The sequence below is a fragment of the Filicampus tigris genome, chromosome 8, assembly GCF_054856515.1.
Source record: "Filicampus tigris isolate MCC_2025a chromosome 8, RoL_Ftig_1.0, whole genome shotgun sequence".
In the NCBI taxonomy this organism is placed as follows: domain Eukaryota; kingdom Metazoa; phylum Chordata; class Actinopteri; order Syngnathiformes; family Syngnathidae; genus Filicampus; species Filicampus tigris.
The window spans coordinates 20,235,962-20,259,545 of NC_141224.1; the positions used below are offsets into that span (position 1 = coordinate 20,235,962).

Genomic DNA, 23,584 nt, shown 5'->3' on the forward strand with positions numbered 1-23,584 from the left:
AATAGAAAATGTGCCATGATACAGCATGTTTCTTTAGCATCTGCAGGCATGCAGATGCAACACTTTGTTTGTATACATTTCTGGAATCACTTCTACAACATTCCTAGTAAATCACAATTTCCCATCACAGTCTTAGGTATTTTTGGAACAGGCCGGTCAAGCACTGGCCAGCCAGTCGCCTAAGTCCCCACCACCACCACACAACCGGCAGCTGCGACACGCCATAAGAGGGCCTCCGGCCTCGCGACGGTGTTCAGGTGGACGGCTCCTTCATTCCGCGAGTCATTCTCCAGAGGCAGGGAGAGCGCGAACATGTGCCCGAGCCCATCGCCCATTTCCTCCGGGCCGCTCCGCCACTGAGCCCACCGCAAAAAAAAAAAATCTTCTGCTCACTCTGTATGGAAATATTTAGCTTACTTGGTCCCCTAATCATTTTCATACTTCATTATTAAGTTTAGAGTAAACGGAAAAAAATTGGAACTGCGAGTTAGCTAGTTTTGCCAGATAGAGCCCTTGTGAGCGCATGAGTGATGAGGCATGCGAGAGTTGTGCGACTGGCTACCCTGTACATCCACCAAGTGACACATTTCACAACGGATGACAGGCGGGAGTCTACTGTTTTTTTAATGCCACGAGAGCTACCAACACTCCCCTTGCGATGGACCGGTAGCTCACAATCGACGCAATGGGCACCCCTGGCATCGACTGTATTTCAAATGAAAGTGCATTGATCTCACGTGTACATCAAACCAACTCATAATAAAAATAGAGCAATGGAGTGACATTTACACTGCCTGCCAGGGCGTAAAACTAAATCAATGCACCAGTGACGTCATGTGGTTTCTCCTGACCCGACTGGATTGGACCTTGTCAACTTCTATCAGTATGGTAAGACAACCTTGTTTGAGGATGTTTTTCCTGCCGAGCTTCATTAAGCGAGCCTTGTGTTTCTGTTTAATTGTCTCTGGGCATGTAGCGCATGCTGACAGACCCCATCAGCATCCAAGCATATAATGTATTGAGGCAAATCTCTCTGACAGACAGAGGGACAGTAGGTAGGTAGCTTCTGCTGGAAGCTGCCAACAGTAAATCATCAATGACACAGAGGTGGTGAGTTCAGGCCTTAAGATTTAAGATGAAAGCTGACAGTGATTTCACATCGGAATAAGATGAGCCCAGCAGGTCGCCATTATATGACAGAGCCCACACACATGCAGGCATGGCATTCACATACAAACACACCCACTCAATGTATTGCATTTTGCAGTAAGGTATTCAATATTTTTTGGCAGCCACAGAGTTTGTGAATGACAAACAAGAGAAGTAAAGCAGAGATATCTGCTGATCTGTTTGCTGGGATACATCCAAACTCTGAGCTGGAGAAGGGGAGTTATTGATCAGAGACAAGATTAGCTGACCGGGCAAGTATTACAAAGCAAGTAAAGGAAACATAACACAGAGCAGGTCATGGTCAGTATAGCTGAAGAAGGAGCATTCCTTCTCTGTTTGCATCTACAATGGTGAAACCACGTAGTTTTTGTTCCTGAAAAATGGCCAACAAGCAATGGTAGGTCCATCTGAGGAATGATTAGATAAGCCTGTCACTTCACGATAAAACAAGATGATAACAAGGTTTTAAAACAGTAATTCACAAATTATTTTTTTGATAGATGAATAGCCAATGAGATTGAAGTTCTAGCGCAAACAAAAATCAATTATGGTATGGTGCTTGTAGAACAGTTGGTGATACCTACTGGCACTGTGTTAAATTAGTTCAAATCTTACTTAGGGACTACTTTGTCTCAATTAGTAGTCATAGGTCTGAGCAAATATTGATCACATGTGGGGTTCCGTAAGGTTCCATTCTTGGACCACTATTTAATATCAATATAATGCCCTATGTTAATATTATGGAGCATTACAAAAACTCTTATCATACTTATGCAGAAGACACACAACTTTACATTTCAGCGTCATCACATAACTATAGTCATAGTAAGTGTATTCATCAAATCAATGAGTGGACCTACATTTTATAAAGCCATTACTAAATCTGCCTATTACCGCCTGAAAAAAAAAGGTCGAATTAAGGGTTTTGATTCACAAGGCACAGAATAACTTCATGCTTTTCAGGCAGCTGCAGCTGATCCAAATATTCCGCCAGAGTCCTTCCAAACATCAGGATACTGGACCACATCACATCTGTCCTCAAATCACTACATCCTGTGAGTCAAAGAATAGATTTTAATCTATTAAAATCTTGCTTGTCTTGGACCAAAATACATCCAAGATGTACTATTACCCTATGAAACATCAGGTCGTCTTGGACGGGTCTCTTATGTGTTCTCAGAACCAGAACTAAACAAAGTGAAGCAGCATTTAGTTACCGGTACTATGCTCCTCACCTGTGGAACAAACTCCCCAAATATGTGAGGTCTGCTGAAATTGTAAGTTCATTTAAATCAGGGGTGAAAACATAATTGTTTACTGCAGCATTCTCATGGATCGATCCGTTATTCTCTTGTATTAATCCCACGCTATCTTTTAATTTATCTGGAATGATGCTTGTTTTTAATCAGTTTAATCTATTTATTTTAGATTGTTTTATTGATATGTGCAATGTCTTTATTTTATTTGTCTTTCTGTAATGCTTTTCATACTTCATGAAAAGCACGTTGAATTGTCTTGTACATGAAATGTGCTGCAATGAACATGTCTTGCCTTGTCTTGTAGATGAATAAATGTGTTGTCAATTGTAAATACCGGTAATGAAAATGAAATTGCTCATTGAATACAAATGTGCCTCAAAGAACTAAAGAGAATAATTAAATATGAAGGCATTTTAATCCAGCCAAAATATGATGTGCACATTCAGCAACTGCAGTGGCATTTCAATCTGTGCAGCGCTGCAGTAATATGACTCATCTACTCTCCACTAGTGTCCCTGTGGTCTGCCTTTGTCAGCACCTACCCATTGTTTACATTTGCCTTCAGTCTCTCATCTCCTCTTTCTCCACTATTAATTTCCTCAGCTATGTCTGATGGCATACATAAGGCCCAATTGCTACTGCTTCTGCTATAATAGCGGTCATGTTAGCCCGGAAAGGAAATGCAAAGCCATTTTGAAAATGGTCAGTTAATTATTGGGCATGGACTAAACACCACCAGCAATTGATATTTACATGTGGTAGATGACTTGTAAGTGACATCCTATCCACAGCTTTGTGGCTTAATTGTCAACATGCAGTTTTGCAATTTTTTTATGATTTATTTGCCACACTGGTGTCCCACTTCGTCATCCACTTTGGCTCAAATGACAAATGGTGCAATTTGACACTGATGTACTCTGACCTTGGAGTTCTCCTTTAACCCATCAAGGATGTGAGCGCATAACCGCGTTTCTACCACTAAAATTGGGAGCACTGTTGCGTGTTTTTCCCTTTAAAGCCGAGAGAGTGTATATGTCATTTACTTTTTTTAATCCAATTCTCGGTGTCTTAGCCAATGAAATGCATCGGAATATACATGTGACGGTGTCACGAGTTGTCAGAGGATATCCAGAGTTTTTTCAAGGAGTAATGGCGCCACAGTCGATCGCGAGAGCTCTGCTATAAGTCACGGCAGTGATATAGACGACACGCTCGCGGACTTCAAGCCGTGAAACCATCCAAACGTGATGTATGGTTAAGATATATGTTCGTAGACAATGACGATTTAAATGTCTTTGTAAGAGAATACAGCATGGTAATTACCACTCGATTTTTTAAAAGTAAAAATAGTGCTTCACTTGCATTTTCGATCGAAACAGTAAATATGAATAAACTCGGGCATGTGTGAAAGCCAGAGGTCTAAACTCTCAAATTCTTTTGGAATTATGTTTCTATCTGCTACAGGGGCTGAGATATTAATTATTTTGTAGGTGGCGAAAATGTCAGGTTTTCAAGGGTGACTCCAAAGACGATTGTAGGTTTTAGAGAGATATCTCACGAGGGGTTTCAGGCTTGAATGGGTTAATTTCTTTGGAGGTTGTTCTAGGTTCTTTAAGTATTAGCATTTGTATTATCCGTTTCTTCAATTTGTCACCAATTTCCCTCCTGCGGCCATGGAGGTTGGCTACAGTCTGGCGGATCTTAACTTTCTGATTCAAATGTCAAACTTCATTCACAGGGGCATGAACCTGCGCGGAGATGGCGTTGTAGCCTCGCTTGTCAAGAATTTTTTTTCTAATCTTGTGAGACAACTCTCCTTCATCAAGCCTAGTTCATGTTTAGTGTGTTTACACACCATGTCGCCAAACAGCACAGTGACTAAATGTCACCTGACTGCTTACAAGTTTGAAGACACCTGCAATGTTAATTAGAAGAAGACACACCTTGGTTGAACATGCCCCTAGCCTATACGGTCAAATGATTTTAGAGCTTTTCAAATTTGCTACTGGTCTATAAATCACTGAATGGTTTGGGTCCTGAATACATTAATGAAATGCTGATTGAATATACTGTAAATTTAGTAGGGCTCTAGGATCTGCAGACTTGGGTCAATTAGTGTTCAAAGTAAACATTGTGAAGTTGCATTTAGCTGTTATGTTGCAAATAAAATTAAAATAAGCTGCCAACAGAAGAGGAGTCAGCCCCGAGTTTCTTTTTTCTCATACCTTCGATTAAGGTCCTCTAAACAATTTTAAATCATTTTTTTTCTTTTAAATATTTTAGAAACCCACTTTTATTTCTTTACTTTACTTTTAAATGCTTTTAAAGTTTTCTTTTAATGTGTTAAAATGTTGTCAACAGAACTGTGTATTCCATTTGGGGGTGGGGGGTGGGGGTGTGGCGCTATTGTAGTTTGCGGTCGTAATCGCTGATGGAAGCCCGTTTAAAATCAGAGGCGAACCAGCCTATCGGTGGGTACTACCCCCGAAAAAAAAGGCAAATGACGGACGATGGAAGGGTACCCACGCTGCAGACGCATGACGAATAACGGACGCTCAATTTTTAGTAAAATGCCCACCTCTGGTTGACAATGTACATTCTAGTAATTTTGTAAAGTACTTTTGTTTTCTCTGCTTTGCTTTTGAATGTTGTTAACTGTGATGCCTGTAAATGCTTGTAGGTGTTGTGTCTTTGCTTGTGAAGCACATTGAGTTGCCTTGTGTGTGAAATGTGCTATATAAATAAAACTGACTTGCCTTGCCTAGAGGTAACATCCTTATTGTTGCACCTGTTTCACGAGTCTATTTTCTTTTATCATTCTATTGAATCACCATTCAAAGGCCATGTCTGCTTCTCATTGGTTAATTTTCATACAATTATTATTCATAATTAGTATTATTACTTTTATTACTATTAGTTTTACACTTGTATTATTTTTTTAATTGAGGTATACCAACAATTTTGTCCACATGTGTATCAATGCGGTCACTAGTCTCTAATTGCTGTATTCTGTATGATATACAAGCACAAATCGGACCAAAAAAAAGCTCATCGTCACAGTCGAAATGCCATTTTGCTTTTACTTCTTTGTTGGTTCTCAGGTATTGACACGAGCTTCACAAAAATCACACTGATGCTAGTTACTGTAGAATAAGACACTGCTTTTTTGGAACGTGTTGCAGGCCTCAAATTCAAAATGAGAGAATATTTGCACAAACAAAAAAAAAACAATACTATAGTTTATCATTGTGAACATTAAATATCTTTTGTTTGTAGTGAATTAAACGGAAAACAGGTTGAAAGGGATTTGCAAATCATTGTGTTCTGTTTTTATTTATCTTTTGCACAACGTCCCAACCTTATTGGAATTGGGGTTTGTAGTCAAATGCAGTAATGTACACCTCTTGGATCATGCAGGTCCAGGAATACATAAATTAATGCTAACCTGGGGAATGGCCTCAATAGCCATGCTCTAAATAGTGTGCTGTGTGCGATACCCAGTTCAAGGTAGAATTGAAGAGCTCTTTTTCAAAATAACATTCCATAACATTATTTTGATTACAACCTATTCTCTGCTGTGTATGTCCTCGTGCCAATCCGCAATATGCCCGTTTAAACTGCGTTTGCATTCCATTGAATAATGACAGCCATCTATGTGAGAAAATATAGAAAACTATTTGGCAATCTGCTGGTGGGTGGATTCCAGCAGTGAGGTGTGTTGACGTAGGTCAAGTCCTTTTCATTTCTTCAATTTGCTCCAAATACCGCACCTCAGCCTTGACGTTTAGCTTGTTGTAAAAAAGGTTTCAAGTTTGTAGAAGCTGTGAGAGAGCACACTCAACAGGGAACACTCAATTCTATACAACAATACACTGTAGTAACAAGGAATGCTTATAATGCATCCATTTTAGATACTATTTGACTTTATAAGAGTTGTGAGTGAGCTGGAGTCTATCCCAGTTGGCTCTAGGCAAGTGGTGGAGTACACCCTGGACTAGTCACCAGTCAACTGGATGGATTTATGGTGGTTTTGGAAAAGAGCCCTTCAAACTGAATAGAATGTTAACAAAATTGTTACTTAACTAATATTAAGCTGAAATATGTTTATCTTAAAAAAAATACAGTATTTTTGTTTGAAAAAAGAGGTCTTCAAAACACTTCAATTATTTTGTGTTCAATAAAAAACAAAACCCATATTTACCTTTCATTTGCATCTCATCTTTATGTCCAAAAATGAGGCAACAGAAGAACATTTGAGAATGAAAACGAAGTATGGAGCAAAATTGTGCCAGTAACATTTACTATGGTTGTCTAATGACTTAAATATTTTTATCAATATGGACACATGCTCTGCTTTTGAATCGTTGGAATTTACATGTCTTTGTGAAACCGGACTGCAGATGTAACGTGAAGAGCAGAATGATTTGCACTGTTTAAAAAAAACTCATCAATTTCCTCATCAAAGTGAATACAAATGGTTAACAAAAAGGTGGTATTGTAGCAGGTAGTTATTATTCCTATTACGTTTTTTCAAGTGAAACGGGCGAAATGAAAGGTTTCTTCATTTTACCACCAATGCTTTAAAGGAAGCCGGATTGAAAAGAAATCCTATAAATTGGAATCTTGAACTGTTGATGAATTTTTATGCTGGACGTGTTTGTTGGAAATGAAAACGCCCCCGCTCTAATCCTACATGGCATTTTCTTTAATGCCTCACTATTCACAACATTTACTGAAGTGTTTACTTTACTGTACTATGGACTATATACTTTCAAACTGGGCCAGCATACTAGGGAACACAAAAAAAAAATATATATCTTCTTGAAACCCCTTTTTTTGGTTTTCCTGTGTCTCCTACATGTTGCATCAAAATAGAATTTGGACGACTGCAGCTGCCTTAAACACCACAGACACAGTAAAATGTGTTTTACTGTATGCTGCTTACATTAATGTGATTACCAACATTTTTCTTCTCTCTATCTTCTCCCTTTACTCTGTAAATGTCCCCTTTATTGATCATGATCAGGTCTCTGACAACAGTAATAATAACACTATGACCACTTTGTTGCTATTGATTACCTTTATTTAACCAGGCTAAAAACTCAATGAGATTTGCAATCCCTTTTGCAAGAGTGACTTGGCCAAGAGGCAGTAGCATATGAAGGTCCATAACAATACAATAGCATAATATTACACCTATAAAAACATAAATCTCAGTTAATTATAACCAGCACGGCTTTGTTTTAATAAGATAAGAAGATGAGATAAGAAGGCCTTTATTGATCCCACAGTGGGGGGACATTTTCAGTGTTACAGCAGAAAAGATAAAGGTCACACAGGGACGGGGGCATAATGTAGCCATTAATGTATAACATTAACGGCAAACATTCAGGATCAAACCTATGTAAATATACGCAGTAACTATGTGTATATACACATGTATATACACACCAACATACATCTACATAAAAAGTATGAAGAACACTCATTTTAGCCTGTACATGGTACAGAGGAGAAATACTCTAAGTGATAGTGTTGCAGTGCTGCAGTGAAATGTAAGGAACAGCATTGTTCCTTTGACCAACATAGATTTAAATGAGTTTTGCGAAACCAGCTTTCGAACACTAACATCATTTTGTAGCTGATAGCCAGTCAGACGGAACACAGAAGTGAAAAGCCTCCTTCCCCATCCCTGTCCTGTGACAATCCTGTGAACGAAGGCTATAACCGCTGGAGGATGTACAGTAGCTATACGAATGATGGAAATACACTTGTGATTTGTAAATAATAAACATGTCAGTGAATAAAACGGCTGGCTGAGATAGACACCAAGATAACACGGGAATGAAGGTGACATGATAAGATAGTGAAATGAAGTTTGAGATTAATCCGAAAGCTCTGTGATGAACTGTGTCCAATGACTGCAGAGCCTGCACAGATACATGCCTGTAAATAATGTCACCATAATCAAAGACTGGGAGGAATGTTGCGGTTACAACTTTCTCTGAACCTGACTCTGAACATGTAGTGCCAAAGCGAGAGAGCTGTTGATAATAAAACCAAGATGTGTACTGTGTTACATGTTCTATTTTATCACCATTTAAGGTGCTCACGGGTGGCATCATGTGTGAATGTAAGGCCTTTGTGTTTGTAAAAGTTAAAATTAATAACTTTATATTAATAACCGTGTTTTTAGCATTTAAAACCAAGTATTTCTGAAAAAAATTGGCTGAGGACTCGTAAAGGCTGACTGCAACAAAAACAGAGACTAATGAAGAGTGGGGGCGTAGCAGTTTAACGCAATATCATCAGCATAGAAATGTAGTGAAGCATCGTTGATGTCTAAAGGGGTCACCAACCTTTTGGGAAGTGAGAGCTACTTCTTGGCTTCTGATGAGTGCGAAGGGCTACCATTTTGATACACACTTCTGAAATAACAGTTTATCATAATCATATGTTATTATTATATGTTATTGGGACTGGGAGGAAGAAAAAAAAAAACGGCTAAGTTGGCAAAGTCAACCACAAAAATTGGTCGACACAAAGGTTATTCCAGTGCAGTGTTTGCGAATTTCATGTAAGAGTGACACAGAGCAAGCAACTGAAAAATTCCTAGCAGATACAGCCCCATACGGTAGGGTCAAATGTATCAGATCTGACAGCGGGAGAGAGTTTTTAATTTGTCCAAAAATTTTTTGTTTGTTAAGAATCAGAATCATTAGGAACCGGAATCGAATCAAAGAACCGGAATCAGAACCGGAATTGTCCAAATTCAAACGATGTCCAACCCTATCTGTGAATCTGCAAAGTGGTTTAGCGTAACAGTGTTGACTTTATATTTTATTTTAATTTAGCCCTGCCAATTTGGTGTTCTATCCAGACAGTAGAAAAGTGCAAAAACACAGGATAGTGAAGTTTGTGGTAAAAGTAGTAGCAGAGCAAGAAACACAAACATTCACTAGTGATGATGATGACTTTGTATAGAACAAGGCAAACCAATATGCACCAAACATTGGTGTGAACCCAAAGGTCACACAAGGTCATGTCCCCAAAATGAGACCTGAAGTGAGCGGCCAGACACACATTAATGAAACAGTACAAAAAGAAATAGAACCCTTAAGTGACCAAACACAGACAAGTGAAACTGAACAAGGACAGTATTCTTCCAAAGAGAGAAATAAATAAGGATATTTAAGTGAATACATACAGTATGTGGTGAGGAAGGTGAGGAAAGTGATGATCAGATTCACACAAGTGTTATCGGTACTTGTGTAACATACAGAGGAGCCATAACCTCATCCAATGCAAGACAATGGATCGATGCAATGAATGATGAGATATAGTCGCAAAGAGACAACACCTTTACCCTGACCGTCTTAACCGGGGGTAAGAAAACAGTGGGGGTATGCGCGTCAAAGTGATACAGAAGGATGTGACAAATACAAAGCATGTTATGTTGCAAAGGGGTATAGCCATATAGCGTGAAAGTGATCATAACCACGCACGACCAGTCATGGCTTAGCTTCAGAAAACAGGTGAGCCGTGATTGGCTGTTACCTGAGCCCTGAGCAGCTGTGATGTCATTTTCAGTCGACAGCAAGTGACAAAATGGACGCCCCCTGAAATGGCTAAAAAACGGTGCATTTTGCTACTAAAAGTGGAAGTCAACGCAAATATATTTTTTTCCAGAATATGTTCTATGCAGGCCCACTAGTTGAAATATGGCAGTCTATTGCGAAATATAAGTTAAGCAGCAAAATGCACCCACTTTTGATGATGGAGATTGTAGGCGGAAAAAACCCAAAGCATCCAGTAGCTTGTGGCAAGGTATACAGTATAAGAGAGCTGGGACACTGTCACATCATGTTAAAAGACATGTACACAAGTGCGCTGGGGAGGGACTTTTCTCTGCTGAGTCTTTTTTGGCACGGTAATAGGCTGACAGCAGCAAATGCCTGAGGAGTGTCAAAAAAAAAAAAAAAAAAAAAGTGTACCCTTGCTTAGAGTCAACTTCTAAGCACTGTCCTAAAGTGGACCCAAAAGCTAACTTCCAAAGCTAAACAACAGAGGTGTTTAACTATGCCATCAGCATAGCCCCCTTCTGTTTTGAAATCCACATCATCAGTGGTATTCTTTTAAAGTCACATCATCACTCAAATTGCAAAGGGACGTGTACAGAACCCACCCTTGTTAGTTGACAGCTCCATGACTCGTTTCTTCCCCTATTTTTCAGCAAATTATGTTGGATAATAGATGCCGCACTCCAATTAGTCAATAGGTGAGTTCATCAAATAAGCAGCACAACTACACCTGTATTTTTACGCATCTTTGAGAGAAACCACAAGTGAACGACAAAGAGAAGTTGATTATAAGGAAGTCCCCAAAAGGTGACATCAGCAACAACCTCAAGAGAGCAGAAGTAAAGTTTTTACAATCTACTCTTTTGAGGAAAATTTTATAAATCAAAGTACAAAGGCAGGAAAATACAAAGCCCCCATGAGCAAGAATAATAGAAAGGCCGGGCTTGATTTTCACCAAAAAGTAAAGAGACAAAAAAATCCACGGAAGAAACTTTATGGACTGATGAGACAAAGATTAAACGAAGTGATGAAAAAGCTGAAAGGAACTGCTGATGATACCAAAGATACAGGCACATCTGGGAAAGGCAGTGGAAATGATGTCATTGCTTGGGCTTGCATGGCTGATTCTTGTATGAGCTCATTATACTTCATTGATGTAACAAATGATGGCACCAGCAAAACAAACTCAGAAGTCTACAGAAACATATTGTCTGCAATTTAAAGACAGATGCAAGCAAACTGTTTGAGGGGGATCCTTTATCATGCAGAAAGCTAATGACCCAAAACACACAGTGAAGGATTTCATCCAGGGAAACTTTAAACAAACAAGCTAAAAGGAAACCATGGAGGGGGAAAGCCGCACACACACAAAAAAAGATGATCATTTCAGTCTATTCTAAATAAATACGTCCCAATACATGCTCACAACTTTTGTAGGAAATTATATGTTGAAGTCAGGCATGTCCACCGTCTGGGTTGCGGTCTATTGCAGCCCACCATTGTATTAGCGGCCACGGCATATTAAAAATAACCTACCTGCTTTGTACTTTTTACATTTGGCACTGGCTGGTAGAGCTGGGCGATATGATGATATACCGGTATACCTTCATCATGTCACTTTTCCCTATCACATCTATTGTCATTTGCCATTTATAGCAAACAGTCAACAATGAGAACGACAAAGAAAACTTGTGTGATGTTCAAATGCTATCACTTGACATGCTTGTTCCACACAGTAGCCATTAGGTGTCAGACTGAACAATACCCCAAGCAAGTGATTCATGATAGGCTACATAGTCATCATTAGAGGTGGGGGAAAATTCCGATTTTTAGATGCATCACGATTCAGACATGGACGATCCTGAATCGATTCACTATGGTCCATATTTCGATTATTCAAATATGCTAATTAAAGTAATACAGAATGTTTAAAATAATGCGGAACTAAGAAGCGTGCCAATTGTCATGGCAAACTTTGGGATACGCCACGCAAACACGCACAGAAGAAAACAAACATGGATGACCGCTACCCCCTTGCCGTGAGATCCAAAATCTCCTTCTAGCACTTTGGCTTCTACAACGTCGACAGTGAAAGAGAACTGGACAAGAGCCACGTTATATGTAAGCTGTGTCGCGCTAAAATAAAATACTTTGGCAACACGTCATGGACTGTAAGTCGATTCCACCCTACGGAGGAGTCTGGGAGACTTGCGGCTACAAGTGGCGCTACAGCGAATTACGAAGGCCATCTCGGCATTTATTTCCAAGGATTTGCGTCCATATTCCGTCGTGGAAAATGAGGGATTTCGAGCATACATTGTAGCCCAGGTACATCATACCATGCCGATGCTATTTTACTGACACGCCGATGCTGACGCTCTACAACTAAACCAAAACACAAGTCATGGCCGCGCTGTCAAAGGCAAATACAATTGCAGTTACATGTGATGCGTGGACGTCTGTCGCCACTGAATCATTTGTTACTCTAACTGCGCATTTCGCCACCGCTGAGCGGAAGCTAAGGTCATATGTCCTCCAAACAAGAGAAATGAATGAAAGACACACAGGTGCTAATGTGGCTGAGCTATTAAGCAGTGCCCTAAATGAATGGAACATCGTAAAGAAAGATGACGTTTTAGTTACAGATAATGCCGCTAAAATGATTGTCACCGCCGATCTGGGTGGCTTCGTTCAACTGAAATGCTGAAATGTTACAGAAATATACATTTATGCAACTCAGGATACCTTTTTATTTTGTTAAATATTGAATGTACTGCTGAGCTGCGGATGTTTTGTCAAGATTTGTTGATTATAGCATCGCACAAACTTTGTAACTTTCCAGTTTACACACTTTTCCATCAGTTTAATCAAATATAATGGATATGAATTAATCTCTTGTTTCTTCTTACAAAGAATGCTTTTAAAAATTGCAAGTGAACCTTTACTCAGTGAGATAAAAAATGTGTGTTATGAAAAAGTTAAAACAAGTCAAAACAGCTAAATTAAAGATGCCTCAATAATCGTTTTATAATCGAATCGTAGTCCCTGAATCGTAATCGGAATCAAATCGTGAAGTGCCCAAAGATTCCCACCTCTAATCATCATACGTTACATTCTTACGTTGCAAAACTAAATCTGACTGAAAATTGATTTTAAAAAAAAACCAACAAGGTTTTGGCTGCAAATAATGAATGCTGCTACTTTGGGAAAGAGCCCGTTGTCATTCCATCCACCCACGGGTGGGTGTGCTGGTCGTGCACGCGGGACATTCACTAGTGCATACTGAACAACTTCAAAGCATTCCTGGGCATGTCATATATGGTTAGAAAACTGAGTTTCCGCAGATTTGAATGATACCAAACATTCTAAGATACAATCATATCTGCAGGCTCGGCGAGCATTTAAGTCAAAACAATCGCTAACACACAAAAAATGCGCAACTCACCATTTCATCCTCAAATGTACGACACAATTTCATAATCCATCATCAATGCTCATATTATGTCGACAAGGGCCCAGTAAAAGTATAACAGTAATGTAGTTAGTCCACAACAAGCCTTACATCCATAAAGCCACGTTATTAGCTGATGCAACTGTTACAGGTTGCTATCAGATACATATGCATATTAAATATGTACATATTTTCCATCGTAGATTGAGTTACCTTCGACGGATTTAGCAACACGAGCTTTCAAAATATAGGCTGGACCTTAGTTTGATTGATTGCTTACTTGAACCAATAAACTAATGTTTCCCATGTCAGAGTTCAACAACAACCACTGAACATATTCCACGCGTAAATAGCACCACCCCTGCATATGGATGATTCGTCAGTTATGTTTGCAGTCACAACCAAACTGCTAAGCTGGTGATTGACGCATTCAACGGCCAATGAAATTCTTAAAAAAAAAAAGTGGAAACTGTTTTCAACAAAAACACCATGCGTATCTTGCATAACACACACTTTCAAAGCCCAGCGACATCAGGGATATAAAATCCGCCTTCTTTTATGTATTCAAACTTCCATAATTCAGTGCCAGTAGCACTTAAAAAGATTCTGACAGTTGAGGAGAAAAATTCAAAGTGTTATCTTTGTTATCTCAAAAAGAGCCCAAAACTATGCTGATACTCCAAATGATTCAAGTGCAGCTTCTTATGCCGCAGCAGCTAGCCAACGAGTTTTGGCTGGCTACTACTGTAGCTAAACACGATGCAGTGTCCGTCCTAATTTTGTGACTGGTTGTGACTAGTGGAGCAACGGATCATCTTTGATCCGTACGGCTCAAGCGTCACGGTTCGGGCAGTTCACAATCCGCGGAATGGTTGGTAAAAATTGTTTTTAAAACCGTGCGAGTTCACATTAAGGCAACATGATTAGTCCACATTAAGTGTTATTGCAGCAGAGGAAGTTGAAAACCCTTTAAATTCTTAAATCCCTCCATGAAAGCAGACTGTTTCTCTGTGTTGAATCAAAATAAAATATTGTGAAATAAATATGCTTTTACTTTGGAAAACAATGTAACAACAACATCAGTAACAACAACACAAACAAAAACAACATTTTCTAACATGTTATGGACTAAACCAGTAACTGAAAAGAATTTGAGGATTTTCTGCACTGTCCATTTGAAATGCCATGTCTTTGAATAAACGGATGGAAATGTTTTTTAAATCCGATTAATCGACAACATAACAGATTAATGATTGTTGAAATAATTGTTAGTTGCAGCCCTATTTCAGTGCATTCAGTGGACACACCCAAAGCATCTGAGATGGAGACAGTGGCAGGATTTTGAAGCCTCCTCTTACAGACCTCCCATCGGCGATTTTCTTTTTTAATGATTCAAATTTGGCAGGGTTGTTAACACTTTTTTCTGTGGTGTGTCAACTTTACAAGACATTTTCAATTTACATTGACTTCTAAATATGTATCTGTTGAAACAATTAGATTCTGGTCAGACTCCTGTACAACATGGGGCAATGAAAAGAGAAAGGGCAGTTTGTTGTTCTGCTCAAGCGAGGGGGCGGAGACACGAAGAGGGTCACTGGACTGGGTTCCTGGGGCTTAGCATGGCAAATCCTCAGTAATCCTCCAACTAGTTTCATGGCTACGTTTACTGTATGTAGGTAAAGCCAATACACACCAAGATTGCTTCACAAAACACTGTAAGCTCCAATTGCCACTTTTCCTCCCTTTGCATACTTCACCTGTTCAGTATTTAAGAGGACAGCTGGGGATACTTATCCTCAAGTCTCTTTTGAGATCATCGTTAGACAACAGGATAACAGTGAGGGAGACAAGATAAAGCAGTGAAAACCAGAGAAAGGCGAACAAACCAATCATTCCACTGGGTATTAGTACGCAAGGAAAGCCTGGAGGGAATAACTCCACAGTCTGTCTATACAGTCACAGCCTCCTTTGAATGCAACACAAAATGAAGGGGGGCCCTGTGGCAGTCAAAAACAGTGATTTATTTAAACACTGCACATTAAGCAGCCAAATAGTGTCTTCTGATATTCGTGCTACATCCCAAGTTAACATGCACATATCGGAAGGATGCATTCCCTGAAAGCGGTGACATTTACAGCTGGATTCCTGGAGTGTAACAATACAGTACAGGTCCATAAATCAAAGCACCACAGCCCGTTTTATGATCTTATTGCAATCTTGTTGATTGAAGACCCTTCCTCTCCCTCTTATGATTTCCCACAAATTTGCTAGAATAACAAAAAATACTAAACTTGGACAAAAAATACTCTCTTCCAAAATTGAGAGGTTTGTTTTAAGTAAATGAATTAGTCATTTGCGCCACCTAATATTTAATTGACCTAAAAACATCATGGCACAATGTCGTGGTTACAGTAGGAACCGGAAAGTGTTGAATCCCAGAAATGTAGACAAGGAGAAGTTTAAACAACAACATTTATTTAAAAGAATAAATTAACTTCCGTCAAACTACAACAAAAGCCGTCAGCAAGAAACAAGCCAGGATAAAAACGAAGTAACAGAAAAGGCTTGCAAAAGGCAAGGAGAACAAACAACGCAAAATCACTTGTCACAAAAGAGGAGGGGTGTTACGGTACGCTAAATCACATTTCGGTTCGTTTTTTGGGAAACTTCAGTTCGGTATATTTTCAGTACAAAAAAAAAAAGTTTTTTTTTTTTTTAAATATGTTTATTTTGAAAAGATGGCTAGTAAACTGTACTTTTTTTTTTTCGAAAAAACAAATAAAAGCGAACCATTCGGGTGGTATTCTAAGAAGTTACACCAGAATAAAAAATACACTAACAATAAAGATCTCTTAATTTTGTAAATCATTAAGACACTGAAATCTTTAAACACTCAGCAGCAACAGCCTATGACCCATCTAAATATTCAAGTTAAAGCCAAGTTGTCATTGCAGTACACATAGACACTTTTTGTGATGAAAAAAAAACTGTGAACTGTGAGGCGGACGTGCTAACCAGTCAACCACCGTGCCGCCCGATAAAGATACAATAAAATGAAATATGATACAATCCTATGAATGAAATGAATGAAGTCACAATGTCACTGCTGAAAAAACAAAAACAAACAAAAAACAATTCATGATTCCGAGGGTTTAATATTCTACATTAGTTCACATCCATTACAGAGAACTGAGCTATTTATAAACCACATAATTCTCTTCGGGACTATCTTGCTGGCAACCACTGATGGACCATTTGTGAGAGGTCAAACCACAAGAGTGTATTGTTAAACCAATTTGCTCCACAACATTTAAGGGTGCAGTATAGGAAATTATGAAAAACTTAAAATGGCTTTCAAAAAGGCATACTTAGAGAAAACTAGCTCTGCCGGGCTTCAAGTCAGTTGTGTTTAGTGTGTGCGTGTGTGGGGGTGTGCGTGAACACAAGTGATTGATTGTTGCAAAGATAAATGAAATGCCGGCAGGCAGCTGTTAATACTCTGCACAGTTCCGCAGAAATTACTAGCCAATCAGAAGAGGCGCATGTGGGTTTCTATAAATACAGCTTGAGATTCATTCTCAGGGTTTCCCCCAGTGCTTTATAGGTCTGGCGGGCTTTTGAAACCCGTTTAAACAGTTCGGTTCGACTGTATATGTATAAATTCATTTTGAGTTGATTTATTAATGAGGCGTAGCAGTCAGTCACGCTAACAGTCAAGCAGCGCTAATGCTAGCCTCTGCGTTCTGTTAACAGCTATCTTTTACGTTCTACTGTGCTTCTTGTTCAGTTTCGTTGCTTGTTCATGCACTGTGAGTTCTGCGAACATGCGACCGGCACCAGATACCAGTTTCGAGTGCCAGAATTGACATCGAGACCAGCGTAACGAGTCTGTGACTGCGTTTACATGCAGCAAGAAACGTTTTAAAACCAAAATATTGGCAGTATTCGAGTTTTTAAAAGACATGCAAACATGCGCAATAACACAAATATGCCTTTATTCTCGTTTTTAAAATTCTGAATATCTTGCCTGGGTTACTCCCTCTCCAACCAGAATATACATGCATATAAACGGCGATCATAATATCCCGAATGCACTGAGAGGAATCTTGGTCTTTGTAGTAGAGGAAGTGCTTGTACTGAATCTTGGAATCTCCACGGGAAAAAAGGCAGTATGTATATAGACACATATATATGTGGTATAAGTCTGTATGTCTGGCGCGCAACTTGCCGGAAATAGTAACCACCTATAGGCCAGTCCGCCTCTGATTTTAAACAGGCTTCTGTCAGCCCCCCCACTGTCAGCCAATATTTGAACAGAAAGAGTGACTCTGTGCGCCATGGAAGCCTGTTCACAGCCTGGTCCCTCACTCAAATCTCTCCCCCCAAGCAACAACAACTCACTATTGTTCCTCGCCGCGGCCAACGAAGCCTCGTCGCGACAAATAAAGACTGAAGACGGACTACTTCTTGTTCCTCCAAAACCCATGAAATTAAATGTGGAGTTACCCAAGGGTCAATTTTAGGCCCAATACTTTTTAATCTTTATATGCTTCCCCTTGGGGACGTCATCAGGAGACACGGCATCAGCTTCCGCAGCTACGCTGATGACATACGGCTGTATATTGCCGTGTCTCCTGATGACACAGGACCCATTGATGCCCTTTTAAATTGCATTTTAGATATTAAAGCGGAAGTCAACCCAAACATATTTTTTTCAAGAATGTTCCCAGCAGGCCCACTAGTTGAAACACGGCATTCTGATTAATTTTGCGTTTGTGTAATATAAGTTAAGCAGCAAAATGCACTCGTTTTTAGCCATCTCTGGGGGCGGCCATTTTGTCTTCTGTCGACTGAAAATGACATCACAACTGCTCACAACGACCAATCACGGCTGACCTGTTTTCTGAATCCGAATCTGAATCTGGGAGGGGTGGCTGCCCTTCCCGCGGGGGGCGTCATGGCAGGGGCTCCTTAGGTCCAGGTGACCGGGGGCCTCTACACTAAGTGTGGGGTCTACCTGGTTAATGTGGGTCTCTGTGATGGTGGCGCTCCCAGTGGCCGTGGGTCGTCATTCCCCTCAGCATGGATGAGCTCCCCTTGGGTACCCTTTCCTCATATGGGTTCTCTGTGCCTTGTCATGTCGTTTCAATCGGTTCATTGGTTAATGCGGGCATACCACTGCCCGCTCACACATGTAAATGTTTTTTTCCGAATGTTTCAGAAATCGGAATTTTGACCTTAACCCAAATATTGACTACATGTAAACGTAGTCTGTGTCTCTCCTATGTAAGATCTCTGGTGCATCGAGAGAGAATACGCCTTGCTTGAAATCGCTAAATGTTTATATAAACACGTCGGTCTATGTGCAGTATGACTTATTTCTAACTTGCACTTTTATTTAGGACAGTATTGCTTTGTTGAGCCAAGGTACCTGTTTGACATGAGTAAAATCTCAGGGGTAATCAGCAAACAAAAATATTTAAAAAGTATGAATAGTAAAATGATACATACATTTGGTCATCCAAAAGAAGAACATTAGATTTTTCTGCCTGTCACTATAACAGAGCTAGCATAATAAAAAGAGACATATTCTTGTGAGTAAAATGTATTTAAAAGTCAACTAAATAACTTAATTAGATAAGAATACATTGAGCCTTCTTATTTTCCGCATGAAAAAACATTATTTCTGTCACTAGATAATAAAGATGTCATTTCTTTAGGTACATGTTAAATATTGCAATAATATCGATACAGCAATATGCAACAACCCATATCGCATATTGGATGTTTTTCCAATATTGTGCAGCCCTACTTTAAATATATTAGAGTTATAATGTATGACATGTTTGAGCAAACTTTGAGTATCATTCCAGTATCTCAAGGCCAGGCCGAGTGCCACTTTTTAAAAATATGATAACCTTAGGGTTGCTACCGTACAACCTAAGTAGCAGCAGTGGTAACTGGCTATACAAATGTTCTGCCATAGTTACATGTTAACCACATTGAAGGTGGAACACTAACTGGCTCAATAAAACATCTTATAATGCTAATGAGCGTGTCCATACATTAAAATGATCCCAAAAATGGCCCAAAAGTGCATTTTGGGTTTTCGACCGAAAGATGTTTCCCGCCAAAATAACAGGGCTGAAACACGATGTTGTGATGACACAAGCAACTGCAGTGCGAAACACCAGTCGCGGGGCACTGTCTTGGAGCTTGGAGCAAGATTAGACTTAGAAGAAAAATATCTGTCTGGGGCATGCAGTCTCACGTCGCCGTGGCCGCCCACGGTGCACTATGGTCTGCCACATTTGCCCGCTGAACTCAGCGGAGGTGGGCGGCAGGGAAATGAGCACAAAATGTTCACGCTGCGGCAGCCAACCATTGAGCTGGGGCGAGAAGGCTTCCTGGTTTTGAATCAGGTGTATTGGAGGAGGGAGACTTCTAAAAAGGGGCTCTTGAGGACCAGACATGGGAACCCCTGGGATAAAAGATTGCGTTTACATAAATGTTTTGACCAATCGGACATTTTCCTGAAGTAGGTAATTTTTTCACATTATCTGTAATGGAAAAAAAATATTTATATTGTTTCTGTGAAAGCTGATGCAAGTTAAGTAAATCCCTCGGGAAAAAAAAAAAGTATTTTCTATTGGTGAAGGGCAATGTTTTTTTTAAATTAAAATCACAATTATTTTGCCGACATGCATTGCAGTCCTACGTGAAATATATAAAACAAGAAACAGCTTTACTCGATGTCACCGAATTGAATTAGCCTTTCTGAGACACTGCATATGCAATAATGTCTTCTGTGTGAATATTAGTGACTTCCATTAGCATTAATATCAATGCATCAATCAATTGGTAACAGCATGCGCTCACTGATGATGTCAGGGTGAGGAATTAATGAATTCCATCGTGCATAATATGATCGTTAAATTTGTCATTGTATCTGTTGTTTGTCTGTGTCTATTTAAGTAAAGTACACTTTTAGAATAATGTTGCATAACTGTCAGATCATGTGAATATCCTTATAAGTTAATATTTTACGATGACTCGTCACATGTATGTATATAAGTATGGACGGATGGCTGTATCTCCCATATTGTCAGTCAACGTTGCACACTGATCTCGACTGAACTAGTCATACACTCAAAAGACAATGTGAAAGTGCAACAATGCTGCTCTGATCTCACCTCAGCAACGTGATCATGCAGACCAGCTCTGGGTTTTTATTAGGATGGGCAATAAACGATTAAGGAGACAATATAGAGGCTTCCCTCATTTTCCCCATGAGGCTGCTCAGTGTACACCTTATGGGTCTATACCTGATTGCATTATGTAATGATGTAATAGGTTTAGCAACATACGGCTTCACAGCAGGGACTTTTGGGCAGACCCCGATGACTCAGTTCATTAAATCTCCCTTCCTCAGAGCTTTCCATTTGCTGAGAAGTGGAGTTTCTACTCCCACGTAAACACATGCTGATTGCTATATGCAATTAGATCAAAAACTATGGTGACTGCTGTGCTGGTGCAGTGGTACATTTGCCTGACTTTGGTGCAGACAGGGTGGGTTCAGTTCCCACTCAGTGATGATGTGAATGTGAGTGTGAATGGTTGTCTGTCTCTATAAGTGCCCTGTGGCTGACTAGTGACCAGTTTGGGGTCTACACCGCCTTTTGCCTGAAGTTGGATGGGATAGGCTCCAGAACACCACGACCCTGAACAGGATGAGCGGTATTGAAAATGGATGGATGGATGGATGGATGGTCGGGGTGTACCGGTTTTTGTAGTCGTCCCGTATCATCTCGGTACGGGCTTCACGGTTCAGTGCACGCAGTCACACGACGAATACATCAGATGGGGAAAAAAAAAAAAAAGTCAACGCCTGAGACCAAGCAACCGCCACATTTGTTTTTCAACTGCAGTATGTTCCAGGTAACACTTCAAACATGCAGTAACGAATTGGGTTATCTGTGTTGTGGTCGAATTTGTGTTTTGTCGAGTAGTGTTGTTTCCGAGGCTAATGAATGCATCGCGCGGCTCGCTAGATGGGAGGGGGTCCGGGAGAGAGAGGCGGGGCGGAGGACGAAGGAGAGGGAGCTGTGACACTGTGTGAACGTAACGGTTGTTGTACTGTATTGGCGTCGGCTGCCGCCCACAGTAGCCGGTTGGACTAATAGAATGCATTAATTAAACTACGTCTGACGGCGTGTTCTTGGAAGACGTAGACGCACAACACCAACAACTTATCCCCGCTACTTTTAAGCAGCCTGGAGATGTGAAAGCAGACAGAGCCAAAGATATTAGTAGCAATCGGCATATACATGGCAACATCTATGCACCCATATGCTTTAGTCAAAGAGCCGGGCTTCAAACGTTTATTAAACGTGCTGGAGCCCCGTTACAATATTCCATCCCGGGCGCATATTAGCATATACAATCGCTCAAGAGCCGTGGTGGAGCATGAGCTGTTCTCTGCTGCGCGGTAACTCTTAAAATGAAGTTAAAAGTTACTAGTTGGCAAGTGTTACCTGACTTTATCTGCAACCTCATTCTATCCATACAAGAAAGGGAGGTTTCCTGTGTTTGATTATTATCATTATTATTAATGAACAACTCTAATGCACAAGTTTTTATTCTATGTTGTGCTTTTATAACAGGGAAGTTTTTTTTTGCTTTATGGCAAATTGAATTGCAACTTGCTCTCTGTTAAAACTAAATAAAAAAATTAATAGTCTTATGCATTTGAGACTTATTGCTGTACCGAACCCGTACCGAACCGTGACTTTTGTGAACCGTTACACCCCTAGTGGATGGATCAAAAATGTGTCATAAAATGGCCAAATGACACCAGAAATTAGCAAAAGACTCTAAACTGTGTTAAAGATTGCTATTTTAAATATTTTACTACGGTAGCTCACCCTTTTTCAATACAGGCATAGCCAATGTTCTAAATATATAGCTGATAGACAACAAATACTAGAGCTAATACTTCAAGTTACTAATCATGGCATTTGTGTTTGATAATATAAGGGATGTGAATAATTTGAAAAATAATGTATGAAATTAATGAATTACTTTAATAGTTAAATAATGTATTAATCAATTATAAAGTAACAGTTAAATATGGATGAAAAACGCAATTAAGAAAAAAAAACACCTTAGCTCAAATTTTGGTATGGTTATTTTGTGTATTTTTTTTTACTTTACACTGTATATGAGTTATCCAGTCTTTCCTCTCACAAGAGTGAATTACGATATTTTATTACATAATACACAATTTCAGTTATCAGAGCTGAGAACTTGACCCTTTTTTGCAAGTCCGTCCTCCGTCTGTGACCTGGGTACTGTTCCGGCCTTGTCCATCCATCCTTATTCATAAAAATCATTGTCCTCCAACCCCGTCCGTCCTCGTCCATTTAAAGTGGTTCCGTCCTTAGGTCCGCCCCGGGAAGCCCCGCGGGGCGGCGCGGGTGATTCGTTTGGAGCGGTGGGACGTGGAGCAAAGCACTGAATATCTGCCCATTCGTCCTAAAACAAATGAACTTTTTTCCCCTCTTCGTCTCGCGGCAGCCAGTCGAGAATCGGGTAGTACTGCGTCACACACAGCGTCCTGTACACTCGGCGGGTCTTGTGGAGAATGCAAAATGGAGTCAAAGATTATCATCGCGGTTTGTGCACATCCCGAGCTATATGACACGGCCAATTACCACTACCGGAACAAGAAAAAAGAGACCAGGCTTGGAGAACTGAGAGTGAGGTGCTGGTATTATTATGACTTTCTTTCTTTTGTTTTTTACAGATGTTGAACTTTATCAAGATGGCAATATTGTTTGCATTAGCTTTAGCACAGTGTCAGCCACTTGATTGCGATGTCAAAATCTTTTTTTTAGTTTTGCCGGTCGTCATCTACTACCACCACTACCAAGCAAAGCCCTTCTCCGATGTGCGCAGGTTCCAAATTTCCCGCGGTCAAGCGCTAGCGCTCCTTCTTCCCCTTCAACTCATTCTTCTTCCTTTTCTTCTCCCCTCCGAGCAGACCGAACATGCGCAGTGCACAGCGTTCCCGCCAGGGCATTCCCAATGCAAGTAAGTACACGCAGTTTGAAGCGTTCTGAGGC

The 23,584-nt window shown here is 40.0% G+C and overlaps 1 protein-coding gene across 1 annotated transcript in view; it reads right to left on the minus strand.

Annotated features, from left to right (window-relative positions):
• Positions 1-23,584, minus strand: part of oxr1a (oxidation resistance 1a) — a 188,321-nt gene that overhangs the window by 163,687 nt on the left and 1,050 nt on the right. The window lies entirely within an intron of this gene.